Source organism: Xiphophorus couchianus, chromosome 19, assembly GCF_001444195.1.
Source record: "Xiphophorus couchianus chromosome 19, X_couchianus-1.0, whole genome shotgun sequence".
Classification (NCBI taxonomy): Eukaryota; Metazoa; Chordata; class Actinopteri; order Cyprinodontiformes; family Poeciliidae; genus Xiphophorus; species Xiphophorus couchianus.
In genome coordinates this window covers 23257507-23276789 of record NC_040246.1, presented here as the reverse complement: position 1 = coordinate 23276789, position 19283 = coordinate 23257507, and the positions used below count along the sequence as shown (strand labels likewise).

The 19283-nt window shown below is 43.1% G+C and overlaps 1 protein-coding gene across 2 annotated transcripts in view; it reads right to left on the bottom strand.

Moving 5' to 3' along the window:
• Nucleotides 1-19283, bottom strand: part of lrfn5a (leucine rich repeat and fibronectin type III domain containing 5a) — an 83074-nt gene that overhangs the window by 28496 nt on the left and 35295 nt on the right. The window contains exon 2 of one of the 2 annotated variants that reach the window (XM_028001156.1): nucleotides 11905-12001. The exons of the other annotated variant lie outside the window; for it this stretch is intronic. The gene's annotated coding sequence lies outside the window, so the exon portion shown is untranslated. The remainder of the gene's footprint in view (nucleotides 1-11904; nucleotides 12002-19283) is intronic. 2 annotated transcript variants of the gene reach the window in all.

Here is a 19283-nt window from a genome sequence, read left to right as displayed (position 1 = left end):
TTTGGTTTAGATTTTAAACATAATTTGATTAGAAAAAATCTCATTAGTTGAAGCTGATGTCTGTAATCTGCTTCTTTCCCTCCGTCTGCAGCTGCCTGGACATTTCTGTTCAAAATCAACTATTCCTGGATAAACGTGAGGAGTGATGCTAAACTGTTGATCCTCATTATGTCAGACGGATGAGCAGTGTGAGCATCTGATGACAACACGTCGTCATCAGAGTGAGTCTTATCAATATCTGCTGGCTAATCTCCAGAGAATCTGGGTTAAACACAGATCAGCTGCTCACCTCACGCATACACACACACACACACCCACACACACCCACACGCATACACACACACACACACCCACACCCACACGCATACACACACACACACACCCACACGCATACACACACACGCATACACACACACACACGCATACACACACACGCATACACACACACACACGCATACACACACACACCCGTACACACACACACCCATATTTGGGTGGATATCTTTGTGGGGACTTTCCATTACCTTCCATTCATTTCTACAGCCTAACCCTAAACTTTATCCTAATCGTAACCAAAACTCAATTCACACCTTAGTCCTAAATCTGACCCCTGACCCAAACCCAGCATTTCTCCCTGTGGGGCCCCGGCTTCGGTCCGGCTTCGGTCCGGCTTCGGTCCCCACAGCGTAGTGTGTGTCGGGAAAATGGTCCCGAAAAGATATTAAAATCAAACACATACAGATGCAAATACAAACTAGACGTATAATGACCGAGCTCAGACCAGTTCGTTTTGGTTTGGCTGCAAACATATTTAATGTTTGAGGTGATTAATAATTCCCAGTAACTGGAGGTCAGGAAGGTCAGGACGATCTGAAATCTTCTGCCTCAGTAACTCTTCATGTTTCAGGCTTGAATAAGAAACTCCAAATAACTAAAATAAAATAAAATAAAATAAAAATAGATCGGTTCAGTCTGTTTACATGTCTGTCTCATGTTACGCTGAATTATTAATGGCTGTAAATGGATTTACCAGCTCAACAAAACAGAATAAACATTAACGTTGACTCATAACTCGATGGAGCTGAACTGTTAAAGATGTTAAAATAGTTTCAATTTGTCAGTGAAACAAAATTAAATAAAACTTCCAAATATAACAAGGATCACAATTAAACGCATCAGAACAAAAACTCAGAGTTTGATCTGCATTGAATAAAATATTTGATGAGAAAGTTAAAATAGAACAGCAGTAAAAATGTGAACTGTCCCTTTAAAATGCGATGGATCCAGAGCTGTCCATGGTGCTGAAGGTCCAGTCGGCACAGAGCTGAGGGGACAGAACAGCTGTCACCTCTCTACAGGAAACACCTGCTGTTTAACCTGATAGTTATTTATAAGCAGGTGAACAAAGATCAACACTGACAGGATTTAACTGGTTCAGTGTGAAGGAGAAAAACTGAGAATGTGTTTTAAAACTGAAATGATTATTAAGGTTTAACTTCTGTAAAAACTTCATGGACCCAAAACGTTCTGATGAAGATGAAAACAGGAGATCAGAGCTTCATCACCTCTCTGTCGAATCCAGAGCAGGAATTAAAATGCTTCTTCTCATAAATACTGTTTAATAATCAGCTTCATCATGCAGAGATCTGATTGGTCCAGATGGTCCCAACAGAACCTTTCGGTACCAGACTGCAGGTTCTCCAGGTGAACCAGCTCCCAGTTTCCCTCTGAGGCAGAAACTCTTTTAAAATTAGGCTTAAACTTCCTCTTTGATCAATTTTTCTCTCTCTGACAAAACAGCTAAAGGAACTTCAGCTGGAATTCAGTTCAGTATCTACAGTCTGAGATTTCTCTAGGTGTTCCCCTCTGGATGCAGCTGCCCTGCGACAGACAGGCGACCTGTCCAGGCGACCTGTCCAGGCGACCTGTCCAGGCGACCTGGGCAGGCGACCAGTCCAGGCGACCTGTCCAGGCGACCTGTCCAGGCGACCTGTCCAGGCGACCTGGGCAGGCGACCAGTCCAGGCGACCTGTCCAGGCGACCTGTCCAGGCGACCTGTCCAGGCGACCTGTCCAGGCGACCTGGGCAGGCGACCAGTCCAGGCGACCTGTCCAGGCGACCTGTCCAGGCGACCTGTCCAGGCGACCTGGGCAGGCGACCAGTCCAGGCGACCTGTCCAGGCGACCTGGGCAGGCGACCTGTCCAGGCGACCTGTCCAGGCGACCTGTCCAGGCGACCTGGGCAGGCGACCTGTCCAGGCGACCTGGGCAGGCGACCAGTCCAGGCGACCAGTCCAGGCGACCTGTCCAGGCGACCTGTCCAGGCGACCTGTCCAGGCGACCTGGGCAGGCGACCTGTCCAGGCGACCTGGGCAGGCGACCTGTCCAGGCGACCTGTCCAGGCGACCAGTCCAGGCGACCTGTCCAGGCGACCTGGGCAGGCGACCTGTCCAGGCGACCTGGGCAGGCGACCTGTCCAGGCGACCTGTCCAGGCGACCAGTCCAGGCGACCTGTCCAGGCGACCTGTCCAGGTGACCCCGCCTCTCGCCAGGAACGTTAGCTGGAGAGGCAGCAGCTCCTCCTGACCCCACTGGGGACAAGGGTGTTAGAAAATGGATGGATGGATGGATGCAGCTGCTATTAGCTTCCCTTTGACTCTCCTGTGTTTTCTCTCTCTAAGCTCTGCTGCTGATGCTGATGGATGTTTGGTTCATTCACCTGCATCATGAAAACAAAAAGTGTTTTTCATTTTCAACACAAAGTAAAACTAGGAGCATTTCTCAAAGAGAAACACATTACCAGATATAAATCACTTCCATGTCTGTGAGTGAATGAACATGTTTAAAGAAACGGTTCTGATGTTGGAGCAGCGGTGACAGATCTCTGGTTCAGGACTTTGAGGTTTCTGGGTTTGAACCTCAGCTTGACTCTGATAGAAACTCTGAACTTCTCTGCTCTCTGTAATCTAACCTGCTCAGCCTCAGCTCTGTCCCAAACCCTCCAGTAGCATCAGTGCAGCAGCAGCAGGAGATCAGGTCTGTGTCTGCTGAAGTGATTCCTTTTGTTTGGAAGATTCAGGTGAATCAGTTCCCTCCAAGCGGCGGTTGCTGCCTTCAGGCGGTTGTGGTCAGGAAGAGGAAAGAGGTCAAGTCAGGGAGAAGAGTCAGATCAGCTTCTGCAGGCTGGAAAACTCCAAATAAATGAGTTCAGCTGCAGGATGTAGCAGAAATGTTCCTATTATGATAAAAATATAAGCTGTGGTTCTGACACAGTCATATTTAATATCAGATCTAATTCAAAGACAGAAAGCACAACTCAAACACATTTTAAAGGGACTTTGCTGCTGGAGATTTTCAGTTTTCTTGTTTTTAAAGTGAGAAGAAACGAGCAGAGAGATTACAACCCAACAACGATCAGTTCACAAGAGCTAACACTCTGAACGGTAAAAAATCACTGCCTGCTTCCTGGAGAAACTGCAGCAGTAAAAACATGCCTAAAGTTTCATGGAGCTAAAGCAGAAGCTTCAAATTAATGAAGACTGACTGAACTGAACTTCCAGAACCAAAGTTCTGTAGATTTAATCAGAACTGAATGAAATCCAGGAAAACATTTATTTCATTTTCACCTTGTGATTATCTAATAACTAGAGTTCATGACTCATCTATCTGAGTTATACTTAAGTCTATAGGCTTGCTGACACTGTATAATCTAAAAGGTTCTTTCTACACACGCACACACACACACACACACACACACACACACACACGCACACACACACACACACAGAACTCATTAAAAGGCGTAGGCAGTCCATTTCCTGTGGAGGGAGATGATACCATATTTCTCCAAAGACAACAGTCCATATATGGGCAACCACAAAGCACTTCCTCTAATGTTCCACATGCATCAGCAGTTAAGAAAAGCACCAGGGGACAGGAGGAGGAAACTACAGAGAGAGCCAACCAGAATCAGAACAAATTATAAATATAAAATTCTTTGTCTAATTTCTTTATGAATTGTTCTGTTATGAAAATGTTCCCTAGTTTTAATGTAATCAGTGTCTGATGGGTAAAACCCTGCTGGGTAAGGAGCATGTCTGCATCATCACTGTTGGCCCACAGGGGGCGCTCTGAGCAACAGGACAGATCAGGTTCATAACGGAGCTTCAAATGAAAAACTGCTTTCAGTCTAATGAGAAAACCATGTAGTGTGTTTCTGGGCCGGTCCACTCAGTCCATTATGACCCGACCAAGATCAGAACTACATCCATCAATCCAGGACAGTCCCAGTCCTCCCACCAGGCCTGCACACCATGCTTTTCATCTATATCTATAAAAACACATACATAAAAATATACATGATACACATCAGGGTTGAGATTTTAACATGTACATTTTGATTACTTAATTATGTAGATTTTAATGGAATAAATTACTGTTTTTCATATAAAAAGGTTCTGACGGGAACCTTTATATTTGCATGTTTCTGGTACACCAGTAAACCTGATGCACGCAACAAGCAGCACTGATGGACGAAGCCGCTCCTCTGGACCCACTGGGGGTCATTTCTGCTTCTAATGGATCTGATTGGACGCTAGAAGAGACTATTGATGGGTTAAAGTTGTGCTAAAAGGAGTTAGCCTATCAGCGAAGCTACGCTAGCCTAAAATAGCATCTGCATGCTAAACAGGTAACAGCTAACGCTAATGTCAGCGTCCACATCCATGCTCTGTCATTCTGGTTCTGCCTGCTGTGACTCCAGAGTCAAGCTTCAAACTTAACATCAAAACTGCAAAAACAAAACAAAACAACAAAAAAAACTTTGTTTTTCTGTTATATGTTTAAATTTTTGCCTCAAGGAAATGATGCAAAATGTGAGGAGGAATCCAGAAGTTGGCAGGATGTCCTGCTGAAACACAAACTAAAGGAAGTGTTGGGGAACTTTGTTGCTTTTGCTCAGTTTTCTGTCACTTCTGGTTTCTGGGATGTTTCTAAGAACAGCAACTCTCTGCATCTGTGGCTTTATCTTATTTCAGGAGGAGCAGTGAGGCGTGGAGATGGCCTCTAGACTCAGGGATACAAATACGATGAGGCTTCGACCCAAAGTTCACAATTTAACAAATTTCAACGAAGAATGTGAAAAGAGGAGCACAGCAGACGTTCTGGTGCAGAGACGTTTACCGCTGCAGAGAAAAAGAAGTGAGGGATTTTACAGAACAGCAGAATCACAGATATTAGCAAAACAATCTCCAGAAACTGAATCTGATAACCTGAATAAAAAGAAAATAAGAATAAAACTCTTAATGTTGAGTGAGGGCCGTAGAAGAAAAGAGGGATCAGATCCGCTCAGCAGGAGGAATCAGAGACTGAAGCTGCAGAGGAATCAGAGACTGAAGCTGCAGAGGAATCAGAGACTGAAGCTGCAGAGGAATCAGAGACTGAAGCTGCAGAGGAATCAGAGACTGAAGCTGCAGAGGAATCAGAGACTGAAGCTGCAGAGGAATCAGAGACTGAAGCTGCAGAGGAATCAGAGACTGAAGCTGCAGAGGAATCAGAGACTGAAGCTGCAGAGGAATCAGAGACTGAAGCTGCAGAGGAATCAGAGACTGAAGCTGCAGAGGAATCAGAGACTGAAGCTGCAGAGGAATCAGAGACTGAAGCTGCAGAGGAATCAGAGACTGAAGCTGCAGAGGAATCAGAGACTGAAGCTGCAGAGGAATCAGAGACTGAAGCTGCAGAGGAATCAGAGACTGAAGCTGCAGAGGAATCAGAGACTGAAGCTGCAGAGGAATCAGAGACTGAAGCTGCAGAGGAATCAGAGACTGAAGCTGCAGAGGAATCAGAGACTGAAGCTGCAGAGGAATCAGAGACTGAAGCTGCAGAGGAATCAGAGACTGAAGCTGCAGAGGAATCAGAGACTGAAGCTGCAGAGGCATCAGAGACTGAAGCTGCAGAGGAATCAGAGACTGAAGCTGCAGAGGAATCAGAGACTGAAGCTGCAGAGGAATCAGAGACTGAAGCTGCAGAGGAATCAGAGACTGAAGCTGCAGAGGAATCAGAGACTGAAGCTGCAGAGGCAGCCATGCTGGAAAAGCCACATGCAGCTCCAGGCGAGGCAGAGGAGCATCTGCAAACTGTCTGACTGAGCACACTGGCTGGAGAGGAAAACAAGAGAGTCACAAACGGCTGCAAAGCGTTAATGAAGCAGCTGAATATTCTAAACATATCCAACTATCAGATCCACTGGTTTGTGCAGCTTGTTGTGCAAAAAGACCATGGCTGTTGCACATGGATTGCATCATCATATACATTATTAAAACTGAAGCAACATTAAAGCCTGCTGCTTATATAAAACATAAATAAGTTGTAGTTTAGCTCTAGAAGTGGAGGGAGACGATCCTGATGCCAAACTCTGGATCATTCAGGCAGAAACTCATCATGAGGAGATCAGTTCAAACGTTTGTGTCCAACCCTGAAGTAGAGCTGGAGAATTAACATATATCCAATAGGTTTTCATAAATCAAAGAAATATTTTAATATTACCCTTTTGATTGTAACATTAACCTTTAGCTGTAATCTTGTAGAGAATCTGAACAGATCAGGGTGATGGCAAAGAGTCCTTCCAATCTCAAAACCTTCATCTCAATGAAAAAAGATCATTTCTAACAATATGAGAGTAAATATGCATAAAGGTCATCAACAGCTACAGTTTAACAAAAAGGCTTCCAATGATCGAAAAGCACAGATTATTTTATCACCACTTTTTGTTTAAATATATATAAAAACAGGAAAATTAATATGATCTTTGCTCATCTTACTGAATGTTTTATCAAACAAACTTCATCAAATAATAATCTAAAATCTCAGTTCAGGAGTTTGAATAATTTCACATTAGACTGAATATGTTAAGCTCTGTCTGTGAAAAGTGATCAATAAATATTGCAGGTTGTTTTTCTCTAACTTCCTGGTTACTTTGTGAAACTTTAAGCTCCTGAAAATAACAGAAAATGTTTCTAGAAATGACGATTCTTTTCCTGTTAAATTTTACGATTTTTATATTTATTTTCAGCTACTTTCACTTATAACAGCTATTTTGTTTTTCTGTTTTTTAGGTTATAAACTTGATATTTTCAGTATTTTTCTAATGTGAGTCACTTTTTGATTTTTATTTGAGTTTCATAAATTCCCTGCATTTGCTTCTCAAACTAAAATCAATGTATGAAACCAACTTGCAGATTATTTGACTTTAAGTTCTGAAACTTCACGGTTTCATTCTGCCTGTCTTTTCTGGAACTTAAAGCTCTATAAAAGTTGCTGTTGGTCTTTGGGTCATACCTTCTGAAACGTAGATGCAACTTTCCCCAAACTTTAGCTCTACTTCTTTTATGTCTGTCTGAGAAGTTACAGATCATTTATTCTTGTATTTTCCCAGAAGTTGTTTGTTTCATCTAGAGCTGCAGTGTGAGGTAACCAGTACACCATTAGTGAGCTGCATGTGCTGAGCTGTCAACAGGGATATAGATATAGATTATTTCACATCAACAGACACCACAACAGATGGAAACAAAGTGCTGGATGTGGAGCAGTGGGGGGTTTATAAGAGTAAAGTCATAAATCAGGACAGGAGAGAGAAGTGATGGAGTGGAAGATGGAGCCAGCTCAGTCACTACATGATTTAAAAGATCTGAATTTATGTATTTAGATGAACAAATGTGAATAGAAGAAGTAATATATTGTTAACTAAATGTAATGTACGTCTGTAATCTGCATCTGCAGTTACACACTTTGCATAAAAGTACATGTAAAAGCATTCAGTTGCATCCATCCTTTGTTTCCAGCCAAGCTGTGGGCAGTAAGTATAAAATAAACAAGTATGGCTGCGCTCACATCCTGTTTCACACACTCCATTTCCTCCTCCTGCCTACGGTGAGAAAGCAGCGCAGAGGCGCAGAGGAACACCAAGAACTGCTGCGAGTGTCAGAGATGATGAGTGTGTGGAACGTGATGAGGCAGCGTTTAGACAGAAACGCACTTCGCTTACAGGAAGAGGCAGAGAAAACACGACGACAGCAAACGTTTCTACTGCCACGCCGACCTGAGCAGAAAACACACGTTTTACAGAAAACGTCGTTTAGTTTCGGCAGGTCCTGCTCAGCTCACAAAACAGAATCCAGTCAGAAAACCGAACCAGAACCTGACAGTGACCCAAACATACCAGAAAATCTAGTCCCTGGTCCTAGTCAAAGCCCAGATCTCGATCTCATTGAGAGGCTGTAGAAGAAAGCTGCAAAACATCTCAGAGCAGAAATGTTTCCATGGAGGTTTTTATCCACGTTTTTATCGCTTTAGAAAAGATTCAAAATTCCAAACAACTTCCTCAGTTTAGAAACCAGATTCGATGCGCTGAAGCGGAGATGGAAAGAGGTTTACTGAATGAGTTTCATGCCTCTGGTAAGGCTCAGACCCACCAGAGCAGACTTCGATCCAACAAGATGGCCGCCGCTGGCTGGGTAGGTTTTGGTTCTGCGACGCGTCTCCAACAAGCCATGATGAGCCCCACTTCTGTTTCATATTTCATTTTATATTTTAAAACAGATTTATTGGTGATAAGGACTGAAAAAATAATGATCTATAGAGACGGAGATAAAGAAAGATTCTCAAGAGAAAAGTTAGCAGAAAACCTCGTTGAGTTTATCGGCCAGGTAACGTAAAGAATCACCTGATGTCAGAAAACATGAACAACATCAAACGTTCATTTGGCTGCAACTCTGCTAGAAACACATTTTATGTCTCCTGTCAATCAGTCCAACAAGGTTGACCTTCATGGTTTGAGAGTAATTAAATCTCACAGATCAGAGGTCAAAGGTTAAACATTTAAATGTTGTCAGTAAAGAAGTGAAAGCTGAAGGTGGATATCAGTGAATCGGTTTCACGTCAGGAATGAGTCCCTGTGTTTGTCTTGCTGCAGATGAAGGAGACGTTCAGAAAGCTGCACAGGAGAAGCAGAGAGGAGTTTGTAAGCAGGAGTAAGTGAAGACCTCAGGGCTCCTGTCCTGTTTATTTTCATTTCCACTCATGAATGAATTATCCTCTCATCTGTTATCCAGTCAGACCAAAGCCCAGCAACGGGGGAATACTTTACACCGCTGACCCAGACCGGGGTGAGCTTCAGCTGCCAAAGCCTTCCTCAGGGACTCTGGTATCCCCCAGCTCACACACACACACACACACCCACACACACACACACACAGACACACACACACCATGCACACGTGCATAGTAGCAAAATTACCACACACCGAAAAGGACTAGGAGCGTGAAGGAGGGCAAAAGACAAATGAGATATGCTGAAGAAGAATAAGAATAAGAATTAATTACTAATTATAGACATGAAAAAGTTGATTGAAAATAAAATTATCCACCTTCTTATCACCTTCATCTATCAGCCCCATCAGATCTTCTAGTCTTTCAACACATTCATTTATCTTTCCTTCCTGCTCTCCATCCATCACCTGAGCAGGTCACACAGACACTTGACTTTGACTCAGCAGCTGCACAAAACCTCACAAATATCATCGCAATATCAAATATTCAGTACATAGTTATTACACATTGTTTGGCTAATATATTTTGCAAGTGATAATTATATATTGCACCTGATATCGATACAATACTTCCTAATATTATCAACATTGCAACATTTACTGGTCTCATTTTCATTGTAATATTTATTAATACTATCACATTGTGATATTTTATAATATCACAATATTAAAAGGTCAAAGGTCATGTGTGTGTTGAGTCACACCGGAATATGACTCAGGAATCCATTTGGGTCACTAGCTTAGCATTTGTGGTTGCAAGTTGAATTCTGCAGTGACTGTGTGAAGTGAGGAAGGAGTCACCAAACAAACGGCGGTTTGTGTTCGATGTCGGCATCGACTCGCCGCCCTGCAGCCATGACGTCATAAACTCTGCCTGCTGCCGCCACATACGCTGCTTCACATGAGACTCTGTCAGCTTCTCTTTAAAATTCATTGAAAGGATATTTTTATGACAGATTTCTTTGTTTGTTTGGAGTAAACGACCAAAAGTGAAATGTGCCTGAAAACGGTGCGCAGGCGTTTTGTGTCGCTCTGCAGACGTTCAGCTGCAGTTTCTCTCCTCTTCCCTCTCAGCTGAGTGCAGCAGGCAGCCGCGTCCCAGGGGAGCGCCGGCTGAGAGCTGCAGATTCAGGATCCAGCTGAAGGCAGGAAAAGGGAAAGTGGGCGAGAAAAACTGAGCTGGAGAGAGAGGTCACAAAGACAGGATCACAGGTTCTGAAATTCCTGATCACATAAAGACTGAGTCCTAAAATCAGATCTACGACTGAAAACCAAACGGTCTGAATAAACTTTATCAATCCTTTATCAACAACTGTCCTCAGATCTCCAGCAGCAGAAGATTGTTGGTGAATATAAAACTGCATCATGCTAATGAACTATGTGTCTATCCACTCTCATTCACTTTGTTTAAATGTCAATATATTTAAGAAATCATGAGGTTAATAAAGAGCTGAAGAGAAATACAAAAGCCTCCAAGCAACAGCAAGAACCACATATACCTTAATATGCGTTAAACGCATCATGGAACCATCTTCCCACAGGAGTTAACCTCTGCTGGTTTCCTTATTTCCACTGTTGGGGTTTCAGCCAATCAGAGCCAAGGGAACTAAACGGTGCTCCTGGATTGGCTGCTTTACGATGCCAACCAGCATGTGAGGCGTCAAAATATTTCAGCTTCCCAAACTGAATTTCCTTAAGAATACTTCAGATATGTGTGAGTTTCCAAGATACCGATATGAGGCTGTATGAATAATTATGAACCTGTGTGAGTTAGATAAGATGCTCATTAAACTCATATTTATGTATTTGTTCAATTATAATTCCAGCTTTCAACAGAACAACTCAAATAAACCTAAAAGTTTCTAAAATTCCTGTGTGATGAATTGAACGTCTGAAGCAGCAGTTAGCATGCCATGGTTAGCTTAGCTTGCAGAGACAGTGGCTAGCCTAGCTAGCAGAGACAGTGGCTAGCCTAGCTAGCAAAGACAGCGGCTAGCTTAGCCAGCAAAGACTGCTGTTAGCTTAACTAGCAGACACAGAGGTTAGCTTAGCTAGCAGAGACAGCGGTTAGCCTAGCTAGCAGAGACCATGGTTAGCCTAGCTAGCAGAGACCAGTGTTAGCTTAGCTAGCAGAGACCGGTGTTAGTTCAGCTAGCAGAGACCGTGGTTAGCCTAGCTAGCAGAGACCGGTGTTAGCTCAGCTAGCAGAGACCGTGGTTAGCCTAGCTAGCAGAGACCATGGTTAGCCTAGCTAGCAGAGACCATGGTTAGCCTAGCTAGCAGAGACCGTGCTTAGCTCAGCTAGCAGAGACCGGTGTTAGATCAGCTAGCAGAGACCGTGGTTAGCCTAGCTAGCAGAGACCGTGGTTAGCCTAGCTAGCAGAGACCGGTGTTAGCCTAGCTAGCAGAGACCGTGGTTAGCCTAGCTAGCAGAGACCGGTGTTAGCCTAGCTAGCAGAGACCGGTGTTAGCTCAGCTAGCAGAGACCGTGGTTAGCCTAGCTAGCAGAGACCGTGGTTAGCCTAGCTAGCAGAGACCGTGGTTAGCCTAGCTAGCAGAGCCCGTGGTTAGCCTAGCTAGCAGAGACCGTGGTTAGCCTAGCTAGCAGAGACCGGTGTTCAGTTTGCCTCTGTATCTTCGGCTCCAGGCAGAAAATGCTACAGCCTTATAAAATTCCTCTCTCTTCTCCAGCTGCGTTTTCAGAAATCATTTTGTGTTTGCTGAGTGAATTCCAGTCAGGATAAATAATTATTTATTAATAACCTCTCAAGACGCAGACAAACAGCGAGTCAATGTTTTACCTTCAGAGACGTAGAAGCATTCTGCACATGTTACAGGATTCACATGTGACAACAGGGACTCAGCATGGCGGATCAGACCGCCGGTCCACAATCCTCACTACAAAACAAACACAAAGTCATATTTAGTGTTTTTGCTTTATTAAAATCATCATTTTATCAGCGGCAGAGAGCCGAGTTCTGCAGCATCGACTGAATACTGAAGAAACCCAATTATCAATTAACTGGCTGGTTTTAACTGAGTTGAGCTGCTTGGTGGACGATCCTCCCGCACAGGAAACCTGCTGCTGGTATCAATGACCCAAAAACCCAGAGTATCGACCCACAGACATGGCTCTTCCATCCATCCGCCTCATCTCTTTACATTTTGACCCACTTTCTCCCTTTTCCCACATTTCATCCTTTCTTTACCCACACCCAGCCTCAGTTCTTCCCTCTGACTCGCTTTCCGCTCTCCTCCTTCAAAGGATAGAGGACACGGCTGAAACAAAGGCCGCTTCTATACCAGCTGAGCCAGCAGGACGGAGAGAGGGAGCGAGGGATCAAAACGAGGCAAGGAGGAAAAGAAAGAGGGCAAAGAGTGAGGTGGATGGGAGGGCGGGGATCGGATGGAGCTGTGGAGGCCTGGAGTCAGAGAGCGAGGGATGAATCAGGAGCAGGATGGATGTGAGAGGATGAGAGGAGATTTCAGGGATTGCTCTCACGTTAATAGTGTGGCGGTTTCTGGTATCAGCCTGATTGAACGGCGAAATGCAAAGACTGAGTCCATAATGAAATATTTCCCAGAAAAACACTCACATTTCATCAGACAAAAACTCTTTTTGTAAATCTGGCGACTCGCCATCGCAGGTATGAACACGTCTTAACAGCCGTTATCCTTCTGATCTCAGATTATGGAAATTACTGGCAAAAATATTTCTGCTGGCTAAAAATACAGATTTTCTTTCATTAAGAAATATCTTTAGAAGGAATTTAAAACCAGATGTTTGCATAATGAAAGGACTCTGTCAGCAAACCTGCCAAACGTGATGGACTGGAGTTAATACGCGCCGGCGCCCCCTGTCCTCAGCACAAGGACATGGAAACTCTGCTGCTAAATCATGCAAATGACCAAGTGACTGATTTGGTGAATTAATCATTGTCTGTAGCTCCTCTCAGTATTTATTATTGATGAACTTTTACATTTCGTTCCATCCTGAAAATGTCCCTGGAAGAAAAACAACCGTGACGACGAAGCGGAAAAACTTAAAAAATAAAAAACTCTGAAGAGATTTGAACCCGGTCAGAACCGGGTCTATCAGCTGCCATCTGAACAGAGATGCCAGATGAGCGTGGCAGCGGCGGCTGGAGGGACGAGCGCCGCTGTGGGTCAGTTCATGGCTGTGAAGAGACTAATGAGCCGACACCTCAGGGTCAGGAACGCTCACCCTGATTTCATCTGGAATCTGCAAGAACGGCTGCATCCTTAATGAGTCTGGAGAAAAGAAGTGAAAATCCCAGCAGCATGGCCGCCGTCTCAAAGAAAACCCCGATTTGTAGGCACAGAAACAAAAGAACAAAGACGTTCTCTGTCTTTATTGGAGGCTAAATTTGCATATTTTATGCAGAAATAAATCACAGGAGTGTTTTAAAAGTGATTCTGTCAAACATGGATGGAAAAATTATAATTTATTTAAAGGAAACAGGATAAAATCAGTCGTTTGTCACGCGATGACATCATGTTTATGCTGTTATGATGTCATCACATCATGTCAACATGATAAACGAATGAGAACTAGTTCATGTCGGAGCTGTGAACTTAATTCAGAATGTTTACCTAGTGAACTATGAACATGAACCTATTCATTCTAACCTGACTGAACTGAACTGGTTCATGTTGAACGAAAACACAACTGATGATTTCACAGAGGCGTAACATGAACATGTCACATGATCTCCTGCTTTACCAGGTTGCTACGGCAACCAGACATTAAATTATCCAGCATTAAAACTTCCCATGTAGGTTTAACTTGTGCTGTGGACAAAAATATTGAAATGTTAAAAACATATCATCTGTTTTTGTTTATTTTTGACACACATACACACACACACACCCATACACACACACACACACACACACACACAAACACACACATATATATATATAAATTTATATATAAAAAATAACTGATTAATATTTACTTCCTAAAACTAAACTAAACTCCTCCATGTTTGACCCTTTCAAACCAAGACAAGAAATGAAAAAATATTTCAATATTTAAAAGAAGCTCCCAGTTCATTAGTGGTTCACCACCAGTTTCACTCCATTATGACATTTTGAACTTGAAGTAGATTTGCATCGATGCGTCAAAGTTGTTTCATCGTCACAGGATCACAGAGCCGAAGGTTGGATCCAAGTACCGCAGAGAATCTGTGTGAATTACCTTATGGGTGTGTGTGTGTGTGTGGGCGTGTGTGTGTGTGTGTGTGTGTGTGTTATGCAATGCTTGGCTGAGCCCATGGACTGAGCTCAATACCAGCCAGAGTCGCTTTTATCAATTATTGAAGCAGGTCAGTAAGCAGCAGGAGAATGAGCCGAGTATCTCTCTGCTTCACTGCTTAAACTTCCTGTTGTCCCAAAATATTACACTTTTATTTCAAACATCTCAAAAACTTTAGATGAGGTTGAAAATGCTCAACAAGAGAACATTTCTTTTATAAATGTGGCTTCAGGCCAGAATGAAAGAAAGGTGACTAATGTTGCACAAACTGCTGAGTTTCTGATCTGTGCTGTGATGCTTAATGTAGCAGAAACAGAAATCCACTGTTTGTGACTTTAAGGTCTTAAAAAACGTTGAGCTGAATAAAATTGGTTCCCCTCGGATTACTACATAAATTTACTGGTCAAAACAAAAAGGAGGCAGTGAGACGGAGCAGGGCAGGCCTTCCTACCATCAGCGTCTGTCTGAGGAAAATACAAGCAGAAATGTGAAGCTCCCCAGCTGCAACAGCAAACAAACTCATTAAACCATAATTAGGACATCTGCTGCATATGAAATGCTATCAGAGATGCAAATGGAAAACGGATGTGAAACATTGGGGTCATTCTCCCTTACAGCCTGCGACACAGAGGGAGGCTGAAATACAAGCTAGACAGAAAAAATCAGTCATCCAAACACCCTGATGCATGAGGACAGCAATCACATGGTGGACATGCTAACAGGTTAGCAGCAGCAGGTCAGAGGTCGTCAACCAGAGAAGTGTAGAGTGAAGATTTTTAATCTCTGCGTCATTTTCTTTCTTTTAGTTTTTAATAAGTGATCACAGCTGCACTAAATCGACTCCTGCTGCTTCCACATTTCTACTCTTAACGGTGAAACGATCAGCTGTAGGAAGCACCGGGTTTCCACTCCGATGCTAAACTGTTAGCTGCTCGTTTCTGAAAAGGAAAAACACATTTTAAAGGAAAACCACAAAACTATTTAGTGTTTACTAATGTTCTCCACTTCTAACTAACATCTTTCCATAGTAAGAGTGTTTGGGTTGCTGTTGCTTTCTAACACTTCCCAAACCTGTTTGCAGCAACAGTTGGACATTTTGATGAAACAGGAAGTGAGTCTTTACTGGTAACACTTCCTGTTTACCAGTTTATGGAGTGAGTTTGTTCAGCAGCACCTGGATGACACTTTTTCTGTTAAATCTGTTAGAAAAAGGTGTACTTAGTATTTCCTGTGACTGTACTGTCAGAGGAATAGCATCTGTTAGCATCTGCTAGCACCATCAAGTAAAACCTGCTAAAAAGCCTGGAGGTCAGAAAACAATACTCCTTCTAAGAGCAGACAAGGACATCTGTGAGGGATCAAAGTCGTTTCCGATTCCTCTCAGTCTCTTTTTGTCTGGATCACACGGTTCAGTGTGAAAGGTAAACACCAGATGACACAGCAGTGTGTGTGTGTGTGTGTGTGTGTGTGTGTTTGGAGGGAGGAGTTCCTCCCAGATGGACCATCTTTCATCCCTCCATCTCTCCTACTCTCTCCAGGATCTTTCTGTCATTCTCACCACCCATCCATACATCCATCCATCTCTGCCCACACAACACCCTCACTCTACCCATCATCCTCCACTGCATCTGCTTCTCTCCACCCCCACGTCTGCGCTGCTGCTGGACATTTAAAGATGGATCAGATCGTTTCTCTGGTGAGCATCAAGATTTAAAACCAACTGACAGAAAGACCTGAAGGACTCGTTACAGCCGGCGCTCGACTTTACTGACGGTTTAAAGCATTTAAAGCTGGACAAAGATACTGGAGATTAAATAATAATAATTCAAATTAAGGTGCTATGATGTTTGGTAGAAACACTCCTGTTTAAAATTACAAGCATTCTGTGTACATTTATTATGCCATGATTCAGTTGATCAAATGTTTCTTATCATTACTCCTAAAAACATCCAAATCTTTGCATAAAAGTGTCAAATTGGAAATCATAGGTGAAAATTTGAAAGCTACATTTTTCAGATGATTAAGAGATGTTCTGGACAAAAATGCAAACTGATTTTTCATTTTACAAGAGATGATCTGACAGGATGTTCATAAAAAATAACCAACTGAGGCCAGATGACGTAACACTGAGCTTTCTGTCCTCCACTGGAAACATTTGGAGTTTAAGGAGAGCAGAAATCTGCAAACGTAAAGGTGGAGTAAAGTTGTATTTCTTTATGACACAAGTAACAATCTGAATGACTTCTAGTCGGTCAGACTACGCAGTTGTGTTTCCATCAACTTTCTTCTGCACATTTTGAAGCATCAAAACAAAAAAAAAGGAAAAAATGGAAAAAAGTGTTTATGTTCTCTTGAGGAGGTTTTTGGCTTTTCCAGGAAATAGTTAATGCTTTATGGAAACATGTTTACGTTCCGATGCAGCGATCGCTCCAGGCCACTGGTGGGTCTGCGCCTTACCAGAGGCACCAAACTCAGAAGACATTGTCCGTCTGAACCTCCAGCTGGAAGGGAAGGACTCTCTGCTGCAGGCTAGTTAGCAACCTCTACTTCCTGTTGTTTGCAGCCATGACGACATTACACTGTTTTTGGCAACATTTTAATAATTTCCTCAAAACAACAAACATGGCTGATCCAAACTTCACCATTCCTTCCTCCAGAGCTGCATGTTCAGCCTCATGCTGTAGTTTCCCTCGTTCTGAAGCTCTGCGCTGGGATCCTGCCGCTGCTGCTGACGTTTCTCCACCTGAGCTGCTTTCAACAGACGCAGGTAAAGAAACCAAATGATTCTGCAACAGGCCACTTTCCTCTGACTGCCAGAGAAAATAACTGATGACATTGTGCAACTTTCAATGTTCCAAAAATGTATATTTTCACTCAACTTAAAAATAAACAGTTATTTTTAATTCAGCAATTTATCATCACAAATATAGACAACCTTTACAATACTTCCCCATTTCTATTACAATAATCATTGAGGTAAAGATAAGCAGCTCATTATATTTGCATCAGCCTTTAGAAAGTGACGACAAAACAATCTCACCAAAACTGAGAAAATATGAAAGCAACGCAAATCCACGTTTTATGTCTCATGATTCCAAACAAACACACTCTAAAAACACCACTGTTAATTTCATGCAGATAAAACAAAATAAAAATAATAATCCAGGTTGTTGTCACCAGTCTAATAAATCATAACCATTATGAGTATTTAATGCACCAACATGATTAAATTCTGTCTGAAAGAGAAGCAGAGAGTTCAAAGTTTAACCACAGAGGATAATAACACAACGTGGTACTAAAGAAGTCCAGTCAGAATGAACCATGTCAGTAAAGTAAGTACACCCTGTGTTCCTTCAGAGGACTGAAGTGTCATCCTGGCGCTGCTGATAAAATGCATCGATCAATGCATCGATCAATGCATTGATTAGGTGATCAAAAGAAGCAGCTAGCTGCTGAGGAGCTTCCAGCTGTGCGCTAACATCCGGCTTAGATCAGCAACTGTTGCTGCCCATCAATCTGGGAGGTTATAAAGTCATTCTCTAACTCTTTGAAGTCATCATCCAGTGAAGACTGGATTTCCTCAAGATCAGACCAGATAAAGCTCCAAGAAATGAGCAGAAGCCCGAGAGCTCAGTGTAAGTCTCTGCAGGTCTTAAATGTTAAAGATGATGACAAAACAAGTAGAAAAGGAAATCACTACTGGTTTGGAGGGAATGAAGGAGAAAACTGAGATCTGTCCAGTCAGTGAAACTTCACCGTCACCTGACATGTTTGTTCTCCTTCATGAACGTAGAAAGTTCTCCTGGTTCAGTTCTTCTGTTTCTGCTTGTGTCTCTGTTCTCTAGTCAAACCTCCAGCCTGTGGTGGGACACGGCTGTTCGTACTGAGACAGGTTCTGGTCCAGGTTCAGGTTCTGGTTTTGCTGGAGGTTTCTTCCTGTGAAAGGGGAGTTTTCTTACCACTGTCGCCCCCTGCTGGTCCAGGAGGACTGAATGCTACAAGTCAAAGGCTCAATACTCTGAACGGAACTTCATGCACTGATAACTAGGATCAACTGGATCAACTGGAATGTGTGACTGGAAGGAAAGTTCCTTGAAATGACATTTGTTATCAGTTGGTGCTGTAGAAGTAAAGGGAATTAAATGGAAGTGCATTGTGGGTTCCTCAGTATCCATCAGAACGGTGGTGAATCATTGATTCGGTCATAAGTGGTCTGACCTCTGACCTCTGTGGTCAAACCCCCCTGACCAGCTGCTGTAGTTCAGACTGGTGGTTCTGATGGAAAAGCGTCAGAAAACAAACTGACTTCAGATAAACAGACACAGACCAGTCTGGGTGTCCATGGTAACCGCGTCCACTGAATGGGAACGCTGCGCAGCTCCGAACTGATTCTAATGCTTCAGACTCTGCATCACCATCATCATCATCACCATCATCATCATCTGATTTACAAATCCATTATTAATATTTTTCCCTTTAACGTTTCAAAACAGCAAACAGCCGCCGTGTCAAAGGTCATCAGTTAGTCGCTAAGGAGACGCAGGTTCTGCTGAAGGAAGCAGGACCTGCTGGACCATGACTCCAGTCATGGGAAACTGTTTATGTGTTTGATTTGGACGCAGCATTTAGATTTCATACAGCAGGTGGTCCAGGCATGTGTAAGTGTAATCCACCCAGAATAATACTGTTATCTGTTCCAGGTTGTTAAACCCACTGAGCTGCGTTTCAGACATGCATGCTGCCAGAGCAGATGGTTTACTCCCTGAAACCAAGGAGAGGAAAAGCTCAGGCATTTCTCACCATCCAAAGGTTTCTGCTGGGAGGAGCCTGATAGTCTGACTGTCTGAGGAAATAACTCCATGGCAGAGCTTGTAAAACAACACTCCTCTAAAGCTTCCCATG